The following is a 17,774-nucleotide window of genomic DNA, read 5'->3' as shown; positions in this document are numbered from 1 at the left end:
GATAGTCTCATCAATAAATAGTGCTGGGAAAATTGTATATTCATATGCAAAATGAAACTATTGTCTTATACCACTCACAAAAATCAATTTGATAGGATTAAAGACTTAATCGTTGAAATGGCCCTACCAGGTAGGACTGCCATTGTCCCCACTTTGCAGTCAGGGAAACTGAGGCATAATGCAACAAAGCCGCTTGCCTAAGGGTGCCTCAATCAATCCTAGGTGGGCTGGGATATGAACCCAAGCAGTTTCAACACCAGCACTGGGATTGCCATTGAGATTCGGTTCATGTGTTCCATGTGTGAATTCTCTCGCTATCAATCAGCTGGGCATTTCAGAGACCTCAATGGGTTATCCCTTGGCTTTGTCCAGAAGGTAGTTCAATCTGGCACTGATAAAAGGGCCATTCCCCACCACCTGGGAGTTCCATCCTAGCAGGGGAGACAGGGGCATCAGTAATCCAAAATACACAGTATTGACTGTATCACCTAAATCTATGCTGAGGGCACCTGGGATGCATTAATTCTGCCTTGGGAGATTCCGGAAGGCTGGAAGGCTTCCTGCACCTGGAGTGCCGCTGCGCTCAGGGACAGAGGGCCCTTCTTGTCCCTGGGCCTGCAGGGGGTGCTAAATATAAGAAGGCCCAGAATCATGCAGCCAAAAGCCCTCAACGAGTCATTTGCTTTGTGTCTCCCTGCCTCTCAACCCTCCTGTATGAGCATCCTGTGGCTGCTGTAACAGATTACCACACTGGGGGGCTTAAAACAACAGAAATGTATTCTCTTACATTCTGGAGACCAGAAGTCTGAAATCAAGGCGTCAGCTGGGCTGAGCTCCCTCGGAAGGCTCTATGGGTGGGTGCTTCCTGCCCCTTCCAGCTTCTGGGGGCTGCCGGTATCCTTGGTGTCCCTTGACTTGTAGACACATCACCCTAATTTCTGTCATCACGTGGCCTTCTCCCCTCACATATCTGTGTGTGTATCTCTTTTCTTGGAATAAATGTATAATCCAGTCATATTGAATTACGGTCCCAACCCACTCCAGTACGACCTTAACTAAATACATGTGTAATGACCCTACTTCTAAATAAGGTCACATTCTGGCTTATTGGGGGTTAGGATTTCAACACCTTTTTCTTTTTCGAAGGGACACGAGTCACCCTGTAATACTCTCCCTCCCCGACAGTCTCTTGTCACTTCTTCCTGGGCTGTCCCGGGGCCCTGTCAAACGTACCTACGCTCCCATTTTTTTTAACGTTGCAGTGCCTGGGCCTCAATTATATTCTGTTAACTAAAGGTAATAATAATAAAAGAAAAAAATTAAATCAATAAACAGCTACCATGCCCCAAGCATTTTTAGAGATGCAGGGAAATTTAATATCACCATTTGAAACTGCATTAGGCTGCAGGTATCAGAATACCTGAGCCGAGGTGGCTTAAACAGAAAGGTTGCTTTTTTCTCATCAGACAGTGTGGTGTTTAGCACCTGGGGCTGCTGGAAGTCAATAGCTTGATGGCATCAGGGCCAGCACCACCCACCTTCCCCTGGTCACCTAGATATTCCTCTAGGTCACTTATCTGATCCTCGCCAAGCACATTGCTGTTTTTACCTCCATTTTATAAATGAAGCAACTGAGGTTCAGATAACATGCTCGCCCTTTCCTGTCCCCGCCAGCTGACTTCTGCTTGGGTCTCATTGTCCAGAAGTGTGTTGTTACGCAGCCACCCCTAGAAGTGAGGCAGTAGCATTTATCTTGTGGAATCCTCAGCATCTGTGAAGGACATGCTGTCATCATCTCATTTTACAGATGAGAAAACTGGGGCTCAGACAGGCCCAGTAGAATCTTATTTATTCATTCATTTATCAAATATTTATTGGGCATCTACTATGTGCCAGGCTGTTTGAGCATGGAGGATGCAGCAGTGAATAAAATGAATGCTGCCCCTGAGGTATTAGCCCTCAAGAGTATGTACGTTCTAGCTAGAGGGGAGGGAGGAAAGAGGGTATCTGAAATATTACAAATAATATTAGTTCTTGGAATAACATCTAGTGTAGGCCGGCCAGGCACTGTTCTGAGGGCTTTCCAGTCACTAAGTTACTTATTCATCCCAACAGCTGTGTGAGGTAGGTTATTACAATCCCCATTTTATAAATGAGGGAACCGAGGGTCAGAGAGGTTGAGTAACATGCCCAAGGTCACACAGCCATTAGCTGTTAAAGTCAGGATTCCAACCTAGGCTGTCAGGTTCCAGAGCTGGAGCTCAGGTAAGTAATACAACATCAGGTAGCAATAAAACAGGTGATGGTAAACAATGTGGTGATGGCTGAGTGGCCAGAGAAATCCCGTCTAAGGTGACATATGAGCACAGAGGGAGGAGGGAGCTGTGGGGATACCTAGAAGGAATAGCCAGTGGGAAGTTGGAGGTGGGAGCATTCCAGGTGTGTCTGGGGCTCAGTGAGAGGTTGGTGTGGCTGGAGCAACAGGACTAGAAACTGTTGTCCCCACTTTGCATGTAAGACCTCCTTTTGGCCTCATTAAAATCTCATGACATAGGTTCTTATAATTATCCTCACTTGACATATGGGGACACTGAGGCTGTGAGAGGTTAACTGAGCTACCCTAGAGGCACAGCCAGAAAGATGTGGGGCCGGGATGTGAACCCTGGTAGCCTGACTCCTTTGCTAAACCCCAAGGGAAACAGTAGAGAGCAAATGTCAGCAAGCTGGGCGGGCTGCCTGGAGGAGGCGAATGTCGCCAGGACTCAGAGAGATTGGAGGAGCTAGAGATGGGAAGGGCAGGTGCTGTATGAAGACCTTCACTGAGCTGGGCACATGAATAAGTTCCTGGGAAAAGTTCTTCCAGGACAGATTTCCAGGCACGGTCCTGCCTCTCCAGCCTCGGCTTCCCCCAGGCCAGCTCTGCCTAAAGGGAAGGCAGCAACAGGAGCTTCATTAAGGCCTCGGAGGCCCCAGCAACCCCGGGGGGATGAAAAGGGCTGGATAAGGGAGCCATCCTAATTTTGGCACACCTGGCAGGGGGCACAGGGCCACTGAAAGGGAAGCAGCAGGGGCCGGCTGGGCAGGCCCCTTCATTGTTCCAGCTGGATCCTCCGATGTGAGGGCTTCAAATGCAAAACCAGAGTAAAGGGGGGTGGGGGCCTGGTGGCCTCTGCTCCTCCTTTCATAGACCAAAGGACCCTGGCGGCTTAGCTCTTTTTCCTAATTTAAAGATATTTTCAGGCGTTTGGGAGCTCCCCTATGGTGAAGCAGGAAGGTTGGGATGGGGAGGGCTTGAAACTCTCATCGTGGTTGCTGAGGGAGGATGAGGGAGTAGGCAGAGGAAAGGGCCCGAGGGTGATCTGGGGCCAAGAGTGGGGCACCTGGCGGGGGCGGGGCGGGTAGGGGACCCATATAGTCTTGGCTCTCCTCTGCCTCATCCTTCCCCCGCTGGAACCCTGGCACGCCCCGCTAGGAGGTAGGACCGGATGCAGATGTACTGAAACTTCATCCCCGCTAAGGAAAGGGCCTCTACGGGGTCAAACCTGGAGGCCAGGCGTTGAGAGAGTGAGGGGCATAGCAGCTGGGCCACGGGTGGAGGGGGGAGGAGGGAGGGGGGGGGGCGTTGGTCAGAGTCTGAGAAGCAAAAGTGAGGGAGGAGACTACTCTTCTGCCTAAAAGACTGATGGGGTAAGTTTGACACCCCTGGTGCGCCAGGGCGAGAAGGAAGGTGGAGAGCCAGGCCAAAGGGGTGCAGCCCCCTCCATGTGGGGGTAGCTCATCACTGGGGAGGATACCAGGAGAGAGCCTGTCTGGGAGCACCCCTGGAAGGGGGTGGAGCCTACGGACAGCCGAGGGGTTGGGTTTCACTTCCTTCTCGTCCAGGCTGCTCCCACAGCCTTGTTCTCCCCGTTTTCCTTCTCCCCTCCTTCTTCCTGGCCCCCTGCCCTCTCCCATCCTCACCTCTCTCCCCTCCGCCCTCCCTCCTGCTCTGCTGCCTCTCTGGTGCACCTCCTCTGGTCCGCCTTTCTTCCTCCTCCCTCCCACCATCCCTCCCTCTGCTTCCGCCTCTCTCCATCGTCCTCCCAGCCCCCTCCTCTCCTCTCCTTTCCTCCTTCCCTCCCTCTCTCCTTTTCTCTCCCCTTCCTTCCTTCTTACAGGCCTCTCTTCCCACCTTCCCCTGTAGGAGAGAGGGGCCCACTTCCCCCTCGTCCCTCCCCGGCCGCGGGCTCGGCTCCCGCCCTCCGCTGGGGCCGCCGCCATCTTGCCGGTGCTGGGGAGGGAGCCGCGAGCGGGCCGTGGAAACAATGCATCTTTTATGAAGCGCTCCCCCCCGCCTGGAAATCGTACATTAATGCTGCACTGATTTCCCTCGCGATGGAGGGGACTCTCGCGGGCCCCCCGAGGGGCTAGAGGGTTGGGCGGGACTGGGGCGGGGGGAGTCCTGGCTTGTGGACCGGAGCCCTCCCCGCTCCAACACTCCCCAGATCCCCCGGCTTCGCAGGGGCAGCCCGGCAGATGGGCCAGGACTAGGGCTCCGGTTTCCAGAATTAGGGGTTCTGGTGCCTGGCTTTCTAGTAACTCAAGGACAGAAAGCTCCCAGCTGAGTCCCCCATCGGCTTTGGCATTGGCCAGAGAGGGCGCCGGACACCCTGGGCTGTCCCAGGGGCCCGCTCTCTGGCCAAGCACTCTAGGACCCGTGACTCGCCCCTCCACCCTAGGTAGCTGTCCCTCTCCTTTTCCATCCTTCCCAGATCCTGCCTCCCGCCCCCCACTCTTCCCTGCTGACTGCTCCCTCCCCCTACAACCCCTTCCCTGCGTGCTAATGGCACGGTAGCAGGCGGCTCCGAGGCTGTTTCCGGGCAAAGTCGGGTTTGCAGCCGGGGAGGTGCTGGAGCTATTGGGGGTGGGGTGGGGGTGGGAGGCAGTTACACAAATATAAATCTGGGATGATAATGGTGGTGCTAATGGGGCTAGCAGCGGCATCTCCCCAGCAACCTCCATCCTATATACTCAAGGACCAAACAGGGCTTCTGTCCTCTCCTGAGGGCCCACGGCCCTTGTCATTTCTGTGAATAGGCACTGGTGGGTATAGGGATCCAGGACATCTCTGATGCATCTCCCCATTGGGTCTCAGTTCAATTTACAGCTTGCCACTTGCCTGCCTTGCATCCCAGGGGCAAGTAGAGACCACCTGAAGGACATGGATTTTTCTAGGTCTGCAGCCACCCTCCTCTCATTACTCCACCACCATCCTGGATCCCCACATGTCTAGGTTTCCTGAAGACGCACCACCCACAACATGACATTGTTCGTGTATTTGAAAGGTCAAAATTGTGTTTTCTGGCCTTACCCCCATTTTCTAGCTGTGTGGCCTTGGACAAGTCACTTAGCCTCTCTGAGATTAAGTTCCCTGTACCGAAGAGTCCCTGTTCAAATAGAACCTGAATTCTCTCACTTCTCGATTCTGGGGCCCCACCCTGGTCCTGCCCCATCATGCATAATGGCATTCATGTCCTGCTCAGGACGCTGTAACATCTCCATGACTCTTAGATTCTATCTAATCCCTGGCTCAGGCTTTTCTGGATCTCTCTCCCGGTTGCTTACTCCCAGCCACACCAAGCCTTTGCACCAGCTGTTTCCCACTCCTGGAACAGCCATACCCCTAGACCTCACATGGCCGGCTCCAGCTTCTTCGTCAAGTCTGAGCGCCATGTCACCACCTCCAAGGGACCTTCCTGACCACCTCCGGTTGCTCTCCAGCCACCACCTTCCCAGCCTCACCACCCCCCACTGGAATAAATCTCTTTTTAGACCTTGACTCTTGTTCCCAGTGTGGCCCAGAATATCTAGCATCTACTAGATTTTCAGATATGTATTGAATAAGTGAATTAAATATATAAGAATGACGTAAGTATTTAAGGATATAATGATATAAAGTCCTTGGCATGTCACAGGATTTCATAAATCAGGGTACCTGCCTTCTTTATGAAGATAGAACTAGAAAAGAATAAATAATCTGTGGCTTTTCACTCCTGTGGCCTCTCTATGTCCAGAACCTGGAGAGAGAATTTGGAGTAGGAAATAGTCTCCTAAGAGGAAGATATTTGCAAGACGTGTATCTGATGAATGACTCATCCAGAATATATAAAGAGCGCCTACAAATCAACAAGAAAAAGATAACCAAATTTATAAAATGATAGACTTGAACTGTTAACAAAAAGAATATCAAAATGGCCAATAAGCACATGAAAAGATGCTCAACATCATCAGTCAATAGAGAAATACAAATAAAGCCACGATGAGATACCACATCCCTTAAAATAGTTAAAATCAAAAAGACCAATGATGCCAAGTGTTCACAAGGATGCGGGGCAACTGAAACTTTACTACATTGCTCGTGAAAATGTAAAATGGTACAGCCACTTTGGATAACCAGAAGTAACTCCTAAAACTACACATATGCTTGCCCCATGACTCAGCAATTCCACCTCTGAGCATTGAACCAACAGATATGTGAACTTGTGTTCCCCAAAAGACACAAGAATGTTCATAGCAATTTCATTCACAATGATTGATCACTGCAAACGAATATCCATGAAGAGCAGAATAGATGAGCAAAGTATAGTACATCCCCATAATGGAATATTACATAACAAAGAAAAAGGAAAAAGACTAATAATACTTGCAACGTCAAGGATGATTCCCACAGGTTTCTGTAATATGAAAGACATCAGACACAGAAGAGGCATGTAGTATGGATCCTTTGATATGAAGCTCAAGCACAGGCAAAACTAATCTGTGAAGACAAAGTCAGGTTGGGGAATACTGCCTTCCAGGAAAGAGCATGAGGGAACTTTCTGGAGGGACGAACATGTTGTGGTACGATGTGTAGAAAGAGCGCTGTGTTTAGAATCGGAGAGAAAGGAAGGTCAAGGGTCTGGCAGCCTCACTGTGTGGCCTTGGCTCATTCCTTTCTTGATCTGGGTGGTCGATACCCAGGTAGATACACATAAAAATTCATCAAGCTGAAACTTAAGACTGCACTTCATCTTATGCAAATTATATCTCATTCAAAGAAAAAAGAAAGAAACACTAAAGAAAATGTCACTTAGAGCTGTGTGTGACCCTATGCTGTGAGAATCGTAACACCTCCCTCCTCAGAGGTTTGACAACAGTCTTCCAGGACGGACAAAATTTAAACAGCTGCCCCAGATTCAAGAAGGAGGTCCTGGGGTGCAGGTGCTTCTCTCTCATGTCCCTGGGGTGACTTGAGCCTCCAGCCTGTGGGCGTGGGCTATCCAGTCTGCCGGCAAGGGGACATTCTTGAGGTCTCCTTCCTACTCCCGTGTCCCCTTCCCGCCCAAGCTGTGGGCCCAGCCAGCTCCTGTACCAGAAACTCTTAGTGAGTCTGGTTGCTATGGCAATGGGGTTCTGAGGCACCGCCCCCAAGCCTCTGCTCTGCCTCACTGCATAGGGAGCTTTTCCCCCTTAAAAGGGAAATTGGAATGGGGGAGGCAGAACCCACTTCCTCTGATCTTGAAGGAGATGCTTCCCCAACCAGCTTTGCTTCAAAACTTTGGTTTAGAGAGGAGGGTCTGAGTGGAACCCTGACAGTGGTTAGGGATAAGGAAGGGAAGGTACCCACTTTCTAGGTTATTACCAGCCCTCCTAGGTCCTAGAAAAGACCAAGAAAACAGTCTTTCTCCAGCTCCGACTTTTCCTGTTTGTTCTTTCATTTTTCCCATGGGAGGCGTGGAATGATGTGTAGAAAGAGCACTGCACTTGGAGTCAGAAGGAAAGGAAGGTCAGAGGTCTGGCAGCTTCACTGTGTGGCCTCAGCTCATTCCTTAACCTTTCTTTTACAAAACTGAGACAATAATGGTTCCTACTTCACAGCTTATTGTGAGGAGTTACATGGATTAACACACAAAAAGCCCTTAAAACAACTTCTGGCACACAGTTGTTGCTCAATACATCTATTGTTTTTATGTTCCTGGCCCCATGTGAATCACTTTCATGTGTAATAATGTATGTTACCCTCACAGCGGCTTCGAGGGATTGTCATTATCTACCCATTTCATAGATTCGATAACTGAGGTTCAGGTGTTCTCCTAGGGGAAGGTATTCTTCAGACCCTGGAAATACCCAAAGACTTCAGCTCAGCTGGCGGATCCCCCTCAGGGTGGAGAGAGGGGCTACCTGGGTTTGCCCTCTGCCTTTCTTCTTGGTTCCTGTATCTGTTAAAAGAGCCACAGTTGCTTCAAACTAGTCTTCCTGAAAGTTACAGTGGCTTTCTGATCCTGCCCTCCCTCTGTGACTTCCACAGCGGATGTAGGAAATCTCTCCTCGGGGCAAGAAAATCCAGATATTACAGAGGAACCCTCTTGACCTCTGTCCCAGCTCCCTTGTTAGAGGACCCATTGTTGTCTCTTTGGGGTGTATCCTTACAGACATTTTTCTGAACATTTACATACACCTATACCCACCTATATAAGTACAGTATTGATCTGTGTGATATCTTCGTTTGGGTTCCCTCAAAGGCAAAGACCTTGAGACAAAGATCTAGAGGTAAGTTGTTGGTTTGGGAGGTGATCCCAGATAACAGCTGTAGGGGAACACAGAAGTGAAAAAGGAACTATAAGTTGTGATTTTCAAAGATGGTCACCCCTCATATTTATCCCATTTGCACAGGCTCTTACAATTTGCCGATGCTCCTCCCACAAGAGGCGGGGATCTGTGCTCTCTCCCCTTAGATCGGGATGGGGCTTCTGACTGCCCCAACCAATGGTGTATAAAGGAAGTAATTCTGAGAGATTTCCAGAAGATGGGTCATGAAAGGTGAGATACCTTCTACCTGGTCCTCTCTCCTTCTCTCTTCTTTCTTCCCTCTTTCCTCTTCCCTCTCTCTCTCCCAGATCTTGCACTTGAAACCCAGCCACATATGTCAGGGTGCCCAGACCATATAAGGGGCCACATGTGGGTGTTCCAGCTGACAGCCCCAGCGAGATCCTCAGCTGACACCCAGTTTGTGGTCAATCATGACAGCAGCCACCTGTCATGCAAGGAAAGACTGCCCCTTCATATGATTCCAGACTTAAAGACCTCCAGCTGAGGTCTCAGACACTGGGGAGCAAAGACAAGCTGTTCCCCCTGTGCCCTGTCAGAATTCCTCATCTACAGAAACATGAGAGATAATATATGATCATTGTTGTAAGCCTCTGCATTTGGGGTAATTTGTTAAGCAAGATTATATAATTAATACAACAGGGAAGGAAGGAAGCCAGTGGAGGAGGGGCATTAATGAGCAGGTGACCCCCGTGGGCTCAGTCCTGCTGTGGACCCCTGGCAGACTCAATGTAGATTGTGCATCTCAGACTTGTCCACACCAGGTGAGACAGTTGGGGTATAGCCACTAGCTCCCAGTCTTTTGGTTACTGTATTAGTTTCCTGTGACTGCTGTCAAAATTGACTGCAAACTGGAGGTGTTAAAACAACAGAAATTTCTCTCACAATCTGGAGGCCGGAAGTCTGAAACCAAGGTGTCGGCAGGGCCAAGCTCCTTCTAGAGGCTCTGGGGGCGGACCCATCAGGGCCTTCTCCAGCTTCCTGTGGCTCCTGGCCTTTCTTGACCTTCCTCCCTGTGTATCCAAATCACACTGTCCTTTCATAAGGACACCAGTCGCTGGGTTCAGAGCCCACCTTAAAATCCAGGATGATCTCATTTTGAGATCTCTAACTAATTACATCTGCAAAGACCCTACTTCCAAATAATGTCACATTCACAGTTCCCCGGGGACAGGGCTTAGACATAACTTTTGGAGGAGACACAATTCAACCAACTACAATTGCAATAGATTCTGGTGCTTTTTCCATTTCTCTCTCTCTCTCTCTCTCCCTCCCTCCTTCCCTCCTCATTTAACTTGTTCCCCGTGGCTAAACCTTAAGGTTGTATCCAATATTTTATTCTTGCCAAAGCCCTTGTCTGTACCAACTTGTGCAGTAGAACAAATACTTCTCCAAAAGGTCTTCATTCCCATGGGTGGAAGAGCTGGCTGGTTTTAAATTCTAAGGAGGGTAGGACAAGGTCATTCCCATGTGGTCTGCAAGATCCACCTTTCGCCCTCCTCCACCTGGCTGGGGATGCTGGGACAGATTGGGGCTCCCTGGTCCTCCTGCTTGCAGTGGGTTCAGCCAACAGGAGGCGCTGGTAGGAGATAGAGGGCAGGAGGGAAGTGCAGTCTGCTCTGAACCTGTCCTGCAATGGTTGCTCCCACCTGACCTGGGCCACAGCACCGGGCATGGTAACAGTCCTCAACCTCACAAGGCCCCGGGGCAGTATGGTGGAGCTATTCCTGAAGCTTCCTTCATCTTTATAACAGACCTCAAGTTACCTACTTAAATTGCAGGATCTGCATTCCATGGGAACCCTGATCAAAAAGGTTTCTTCCTCTTGAACTTTTCTTCTTACCTAAATTTAGGAAGAAAGATTAAATATTTAGCTTTTTGTTTCTTATTACAGGCAGGAAACACACTCGGTGTACACCAGGAGACAATAGCGTTTGCTCACATTTCTAGTCTTGAGGAAATCACTGTTGATCTTTGTAGATGTTTATCCTTCTCGTCTTCCTCAGAGCAGGACTTTGGGTCAGACAGAGCCAGGCCTGAGTCCCAGCCTGATCGCTATATGCTGTGTGATCTTGGGCAAGTTTCTTAACCACTCTGAGCTTGAGTTGCCTCATCTATAAATGGGATAATCATAGTACCTGCTTTATCAGATTGCTGGGAGTACAAATGCCCAGGGGCTGAGAACTATCAGCTCTTGTTACTTGTCACTATCAATGTTATAGTTTTTCAAACCCCCATTCAGGCTGTCTGTAGATAACCAGATTTTGGATCCCCCTTTTTGTGGCCAATACAAGTTCTTATCTTGTTCAACAGTCCTAGTAACTCAAAAGATTGTTCCTAGGCTACCAAGATTTTTTGAGGTCTTATGTCTATTTTTATAGTTTTTCTATTAGCCTCCTCAAAAAATTCGAGTTCATGCTTATTTGAGTGCTTACTAGGTACCAGGCATCCTGCCACACACTTAACAGACAATATTCTGTAACCCTCACAATAAACCATCTTAGAGAAAAGGCTATCAAGGCACAGCTAGTACGTGAGGGAGGCAGGATTTCTTCCCATCTCTTGCCTCCAGCATTGTTGGTTTGAATAGCTCCCTGCACCCATTTAATGTAACCAATTACTATAGTAGTTATTATTGTATCTGAACTACAAGTAAATGGGCTATAAGTAAGGGCCACACCCATTGGTTCGGTTAAACTGCACATAAACATACTGACCACCCACCACATGCCAGACCATGTGCTTGCTTCTCAAGAAGAGATAAATGGGATCCCCATCTTTATCTTCCTGGAGCTTGTAGACCTTCTGGGTCATCTGCTTTTGTTGATGCATGGGCTTTATGATTTGTGCTTGGTTCAAACAGAGTTTTCCCTTGCCCTTGGAAGCTCAGACGGTTCCACACGGTTAAAGGTGCCAGAAAAATGACTGGAGGACAATACAGTGGTTATTGGTGTTACTTTGTCTAGGAGTTGGGGCAAGTTGGGGGTTGGGAAGCTCATCCAGAAGGTTGGGGGCCAAGCTCTGGCCCCTAAATGCCTGACTTTGAATTCCAGAATGATCATTTTACTGATGGTATGACCCTCATTTCCCTGTGCCTCAGTTTCTCTGTCTGCAAAGTAGAACGCCTGATAACAACCTGCCTCCTAGAATTGTAAGAGCTCACGGAGCTATTTAAAGCTTTAGAGTGTTAAGAGTACACAGCAAGCACTCAATAAATGACAATAGCTATTATAATGATTCTCCACCTGTCTCCCCTCCAGCAGCTGGATGGAGAACCTGGATCCAGGACCTGCAGGGCTGGCTCAGAGGAGTCAGACAGAGCCAGGACCCCAGCCCCAGCTTCCCAGAGGCTGCTGAGTATTCAGTGGGGGTGGAGAGCCTGGCCCAACTCCAGCAAGTTTGTTAATTACCTCTCAGGGTCACGTTCTTAACGAGCCCCTCAGAGGGGATCTTCGCCAGGCCCTCTGCATATTGATCTAATCTAATCTCTCAGCAGGCGGGCGGGTCTCTAAATCCTCCTTAACTCTCCTTTCCTGCCCTTTCTGGGCAGGGAGGCCCCAGGCAGAGCTTAGCTCTCAGCCAATGAAGCTGGGAAACTGGAACACTTTGGTGGATTTCTCAGGCCCCCCACCCCTGCCTCATTACAGAGGAGAGACAGTGCGGTGTATACCTAGGGGACGTCTCCTTGGGAAGGCAGCTGGCGCTTCTTCCCCTCTACCTGTTTCTCTCCCCTGCCTGAGAATCCACCACTGTGGCTATAGAACCCCTAAAAACGGCCCCTCCAGGCTAGCCATGGCCTCACCATCCCCATGGTGGAGGGGCTGGAGGAGGATTTGGGTTGCACTGCTTTGCTGCTCTCCTGTCCTTAAGCCAAAGCCGCTGGAGGAGCCACCTGGCCTGGGGCCTGAGCAGGCTCTGCTGGGGTAATTAGGCCGAGTCTGCGGAGGGTACTGGGTTTTAACTGGATTTACCAGTGCTTTTCAGGCCCTTGGGTGATGTCAGTTGTTCAGGGGGCTCCCTGGGTGCCTGGCAGGCCTCGTTGGTGCGCTCAGGTTGGTGATGGGTTAACCAGGGCCTCTGTGGGTCTGCCCAGCTCCCACGAGCAGGGTCAAGGGGGGAGGGGAGGCTGCAGGAGGCTGCTGGAACGTGTAGGAACTAATAGGGGGCGCAGACGCCTCAGAGAGGCAGCCTGGTGACATTTTTGAAACCTTTGATAATAGAACAGCCTGAGTTCCACCACTTTCTGCTGGGAGACACTGAGCAAGTGACTTTGCCTCTCTGAGCCTGTTTCCTTACCTGTTACTATCCCCTCCTCTGTTTGAGTCCAAAACTGAGTTTGTGAAAGGGTCTGGTTCTGAGTGAGTGCTCCTCCTGGCCAAGAGAAACGGACATTAACCAACAGATACATGAGGGACGATGAGGAGTGGTGGCAGGTTCCTGCCTTCAGAAGGTTCAAGGCTGCGGGCTAGAGCCGATGTGAGCACTTGCCCTTGTCCAGGTGGCATGGACGGCCTGAATATGGGAGGGTCTACGGGGCGAGGGTGCCTGTTGGTCCCGGGTGGAGGGTGTGGGCAGGCTCCAGCTCACGTCTCCCTCTCCAGAATGCATGATGGTGCTCTATGGTCTTGTCCAAGTTCAGGGTCTGGCACGAGTGTACCTTGTGCCTCAGTGGTTGGACATCCCTGGAACACACTTGGCGCACACTGGGAGCACACTGGAGCATACCTCCCAGGCTTCCAGCCACTGCTCCACCAGCATCAGAAGAAACATCAGGCACCTGGGTGAGATCATGTTTCTTGATGAAACACAGAATGGGGGAAGAGGGCTCTCTGTGTACCAGGCACTGTCCCAAGCTTCACATTCATTAACTGAATTTTCAGTTGGAGGCCATCAGTGTTGCTGGCCAAGAATTGTGCCTCCTGACCACTTTGTGGGGGAGGTCCTGTGACTAGTTCCAACCAATGAGCGTGAGTGGAACCGACATGTGTCATCCCCACGTTAGAGCATTTAACTGCCTGTGAGAACTTCCAGAGATCTTACTCGTTCCTGGCATGACAGTCAGCAATGTTCCAGAATGTTCCAGAATGTAACTGCTCCAACAGTGACTATGATGAGCAGAGCCTCCCTCAATGACCCAAAATGAACATGAAGCACGCGGGAGGAAGTAAAACCTCCTCACTGATTTTCAGCTGCCGAGATGTTGAGTTTCTTTGTTTCTGCTGCTTAGCCTAGCCTAACCATGAGAAACGACACCTCCATTTTACAGGTGACAAAAACTGAGACAGACAGCTTAAGTCACTCGCCCTCAGTCACCCAGCTGATGAGTGATGGAGTCAGAGTTAGAATCCAGGCAGTCTCACTGCAGAGTCTGCTCTTATTTCTAAACTGTCTCTGTGCAGGACGGGTCATCCTCGGGGACCTGGAACTTATGGAAGATCCTAAACAGCAGTGGGTTCTGGGTGGGGGTCGGCTTTTCATATCCTGTTGCCTCCTATTGTTTGCTGCTTTTCCTTTCTTCCTCTCTCAGGCACGATCTCCTGGAAAATTTACCTCCTTCAGCTCCCCTTGGGGAGACGGGCAGAGGCTGAATGAGAGGACCAGGGAGCTTTCTTCTCTCCCACCCTCACTTGAGAAGTTTAGCTCCTTCATCTCAGCCTTGTTCCCTCAAGGGACCAATCCCTAGGGTCCTAGCAGACCTCTACCCCATTCCCCAGCTCCTCCCACACCCCCATTACATGAACCACAACACTGCCTCGCTGCTGCCTACTAGAGATCAAATGTTCCTTACAAGAGAGAAAAAGCCTGAGGCCAGAGAGCAGAGTCCTGAGCTGAGGTTTTAGAAACGCCTTCTTACATTTTCACCCCGGGCTGCTTCCTTTCCTCTTTCAGAGCTCCTTGAGGCGCTCCCCCTGCAGTCCCTAGGGAGCCAGAACCACAGTTCCCTGCACACGGAGGCTCCCAGGGAAAACCAGCCAGGCAGGGCTCAGGACACTTTCATGCAAATCTCAGCTCCTCCTGCCCTGACCAGTTAACTCGACACTTATTCTACATTATATACCAATTGGGCCAATTTTCTGCTGTAATTAAAACCTCTGCAGACGTGTTTCCCACTCATCAGTGACGAGTTTATTAACCTCCAGCTCTGAGGGAATGTGGGACAGGGAGCAGAGAAGGACGGAAAGGGTTGGCTCTGGGATTGGGAGAGTGGACGCCAGGAGAGGCTGGGCTTGGAACTGTCCTGTCTCCTTGTTTGGCTCTGGACAGGAGGCAGGCGGCCATACTTGGAAAAGTGTTGCCATCTGTGTTTGCTGCTTCTGCAGCGGACACTCAGAGACAGTAATCCCTGCCATGCTGACCTGCTGCAAACCCGGGCCTGCTGCATCATAAATGAGTATCTTTTGAAAGTCTCATTTTCCAGATCGCTGATAAGCAGTATGTCTCGAATCTACAAAGACAACCTCTTCTAGTTCAGCAGTCTGGGCTTGTTTCTTAGGTAGCGTAACCTAGGCTGTTCTGACTATTACATCTTATATCCCCACTTATAGAAGGTAAAACTGAGGCCCAGTTTGCTTACTAATCTAAAAGAGACCAAGAGAGTCTTGGTGAGGGAGCCCAGGTCCTGGAGAGAGACCATCGAGGTTGACAGGGGAAGCAGGCCAGGCTAGTTTCCAGGTCTACCCAAAGCGAGAAGTTCATGGCTGCCAGCTATAGAGGCTGGAAGCTCAATACCTAGTGCACCTGTGACAGCTCAATCAGCTCTCTCTGTTTATCAGAGAACACCTGAAGATTGGAGCACGATCCAGCCCCAAGTCACTCTTTGCTTATTGTTATTTTTTTAATCAATGGATTTTATATTTTCGAGCAGTTTCAGATTCACAGTAAAATTGTACAGATAGTGCAGACAGTTTCTATATGCACCCCAATTTCTCCTTGTATTAACATCATGCACTAGTGTGGTACATTTGTTACAGCGGATGAACCGACACTGACACAGTGTCACTAACAAGTCCATGGTTGACACAGGGTTGATCCAAGGTGTTGCATGGCCCATGGGTTTTCACGATGCGAGATTTCACGTATTCACACGAAATACTGGCTACGGTGTCCTACAGAATAGTTCACTGACCGAACAATCCATTGCGCTCCACCGATCCATCCCTCCCCAAGGAACCCTAGCAGCAGAGTCCCTATAGTTTTTGCCTGTTCCAGAATGTCATAAAGCTGGACTCATACAGTCTGTGGCTTTTTCAGACTGGCTTCTTTCACTCAGCAACGTGCATTTAAGGTCCCCCCATGTCTTTCTGTAGCTTGATAGCTCACTTCTTTTGATCATTACATGCTACTGCATTCTTTTAAACATCCCATTCATTGCCAGGGTTCGACTTTGCCACCTAACTTTTGTCACTTTGTAGGAAGGTACACAATCCAAGAGACACCTAAGAAGGAATAACCTCATGGAACAAGGGAGCTGCCTTGGACATCTGGAATGGGGTTCGACCCCCACCATGGCCCAGGATCACTTCCAGTTCCTCCTGTCACCATGATGCCGACACTTGCAAACATGGCCAGCATATCACCATGCCCCAAGCCCTTCTGGCCACTATCTCCATGTTCCACCTTTTTGAGTGTGCTGGATTATCTGCCAGCAACTCTGCATCTCTTTTTGTTCCCTACTATATCTCAGGGAATGAAATTCTTGAACTGCATGTCTAAGATGCTGTTTTCAGCAGGGCTACAGGGTGGAGTCTACAATTGAGAGGCATTCATGTGAGACTGGTCATGTGGAAGATAAACAGAAGCCATCACTGTTCCTGTCAATCATGAGCAGGACCTTGGGCCCTGGCAGATGACAGTTGTGAGGGCACCTCTGGGCATCATCCCCCAAATTACCCACTTTGATGTTGAGAGCAGGCAGTCGAGATCGTCAGTGGTGATTGTCTGAGGTTCCTGCCCGTGCTGCCTTCTTGGTTGCTGGCATGTCTGCAGTGCCTCCAGGCCTCTCCGTGGGTCTGCAGGCCCTGATTCTCTGCATTCAATCCCTTCCTACTGAAATACCTAGGGTGGCTTCTGTCCTCATCTGAGCCTAACCGATGTGGTGGGATTCTGAGGAGGATGGAATATCAGCTTAATGGAGGAACCATCTCCAGCCTAGCCATGGGGACTGCTCTCATATATCAGTTCCTGGCCCATGTCTGGGGTAGCCTGTCCTCTGCCTGTAGCAACCACCAGACTGATGCACAGAAAAGTCTTTGCATTCCTCCAGCTGTAACCTTGTAGCCTCCTTCACAGGGTCGTTCTCCACTCAGTCATTAAATGTTGGGTTTGGGGCTCTCCATCTCTCTCCAGACCATGGCTATGTGGTTGAGTCATGACCGCTGTTCTCCAAATATCTCTGGTTCTCCCCTTTCTGGGCAGAATCACGTTTCCTGGCCCCCTAATAATTAAATGGGGCCACATGATGTGTTCTGGCCAAGGAATTTTGAACAGAACTAAACTGTGTCACTTCTAGGCTAGACTATGTTATTGCCTTTCTCTTAAAAGAACTCTTGTTATTGGACTTGGAGCCCACCCAGGTAATCCACAATGACCTCACCTTGGGATCTGCAAAGACCGTTTTTCCAGTATACTCACATTCACAGGGTCTGGGTATTAGGACATGGACATATCTTTTGGGGGCCACCATTTAACATAGTGTTATTATTCCCATTTTACAGGTGAAGAAACAGAGGCAGAGAAAGCCCAAGCATCTTGTTGAATATCACACAGCCTGCAAGAGGAGAGGGCAGTATGCAAACTCAGGTGGTCTTCTCTAAAGCCTGGGCTTGCAGCTACCTTTCTTGTTAAAGAGAAAGCAGAACAAAACCCCTGTCCTAATGGACTTTGAATTCTGGTGGAGAGAGCTGTGAAGAAGAATCAGGCAGGGTAAAACAGCACGAGGAAGGGGTTCTCTCTTCTGTTGGAGTGGTCAGGGAAGGCTTCCGGGAGGAGGCTGCACAGGAGCAAAAGCCTGAATGAAAATCAGAGCAAGACACACAGATATGTGGGTGGAAGGGCAACTCAGACAATAAAGCAATCAAACCAGGAATGGGTCTTTCTTAGTCTCCTCTGTGTCCCCAGCACCAATATCAGGGTCTGGCACCCAGACAGTG

General features: G+C 49.8%; 1 long non-coding RNA gene across 1 annotated transcript; it reads left to right on the top strand.

Annotated features, from left to right (window-relative positions):
- Nucleotides 1-3,620: 3,620 nt before the first annotated feature.
- Nucleotides 3,621-17,460, top strand: LOC120618482 (uncharacterized). Its single transcript, XR_005657263.1, has 3 exons — nt 3,621-3,687; nt 8,692-8,838; nt 17,340-17,460. It is a non-coding gene; the product is annotated as an uncharacterized LOC120618482 (long non-coding RNA).
- Nucleotides 17,461-17,774: the final 314 nt, after the last annotated feature.

Source organism: Pteropus medius, unplaced genomic scaffold (genome assembly GCF_902729225.1).
Source record: "Pteropus medius unplaced genomic scaffold, Ma_sr-lr_union100, whole genome shotgun sequence".
NCBI lineage: Eukaryota > Metazoa > Chordata > Mammalia > Chiroptera > Pteropodidae > Pteropus > Pteropus medius.
This window is presented reverse-complemented; position numbering and strand designations above follow the sequence as displayed.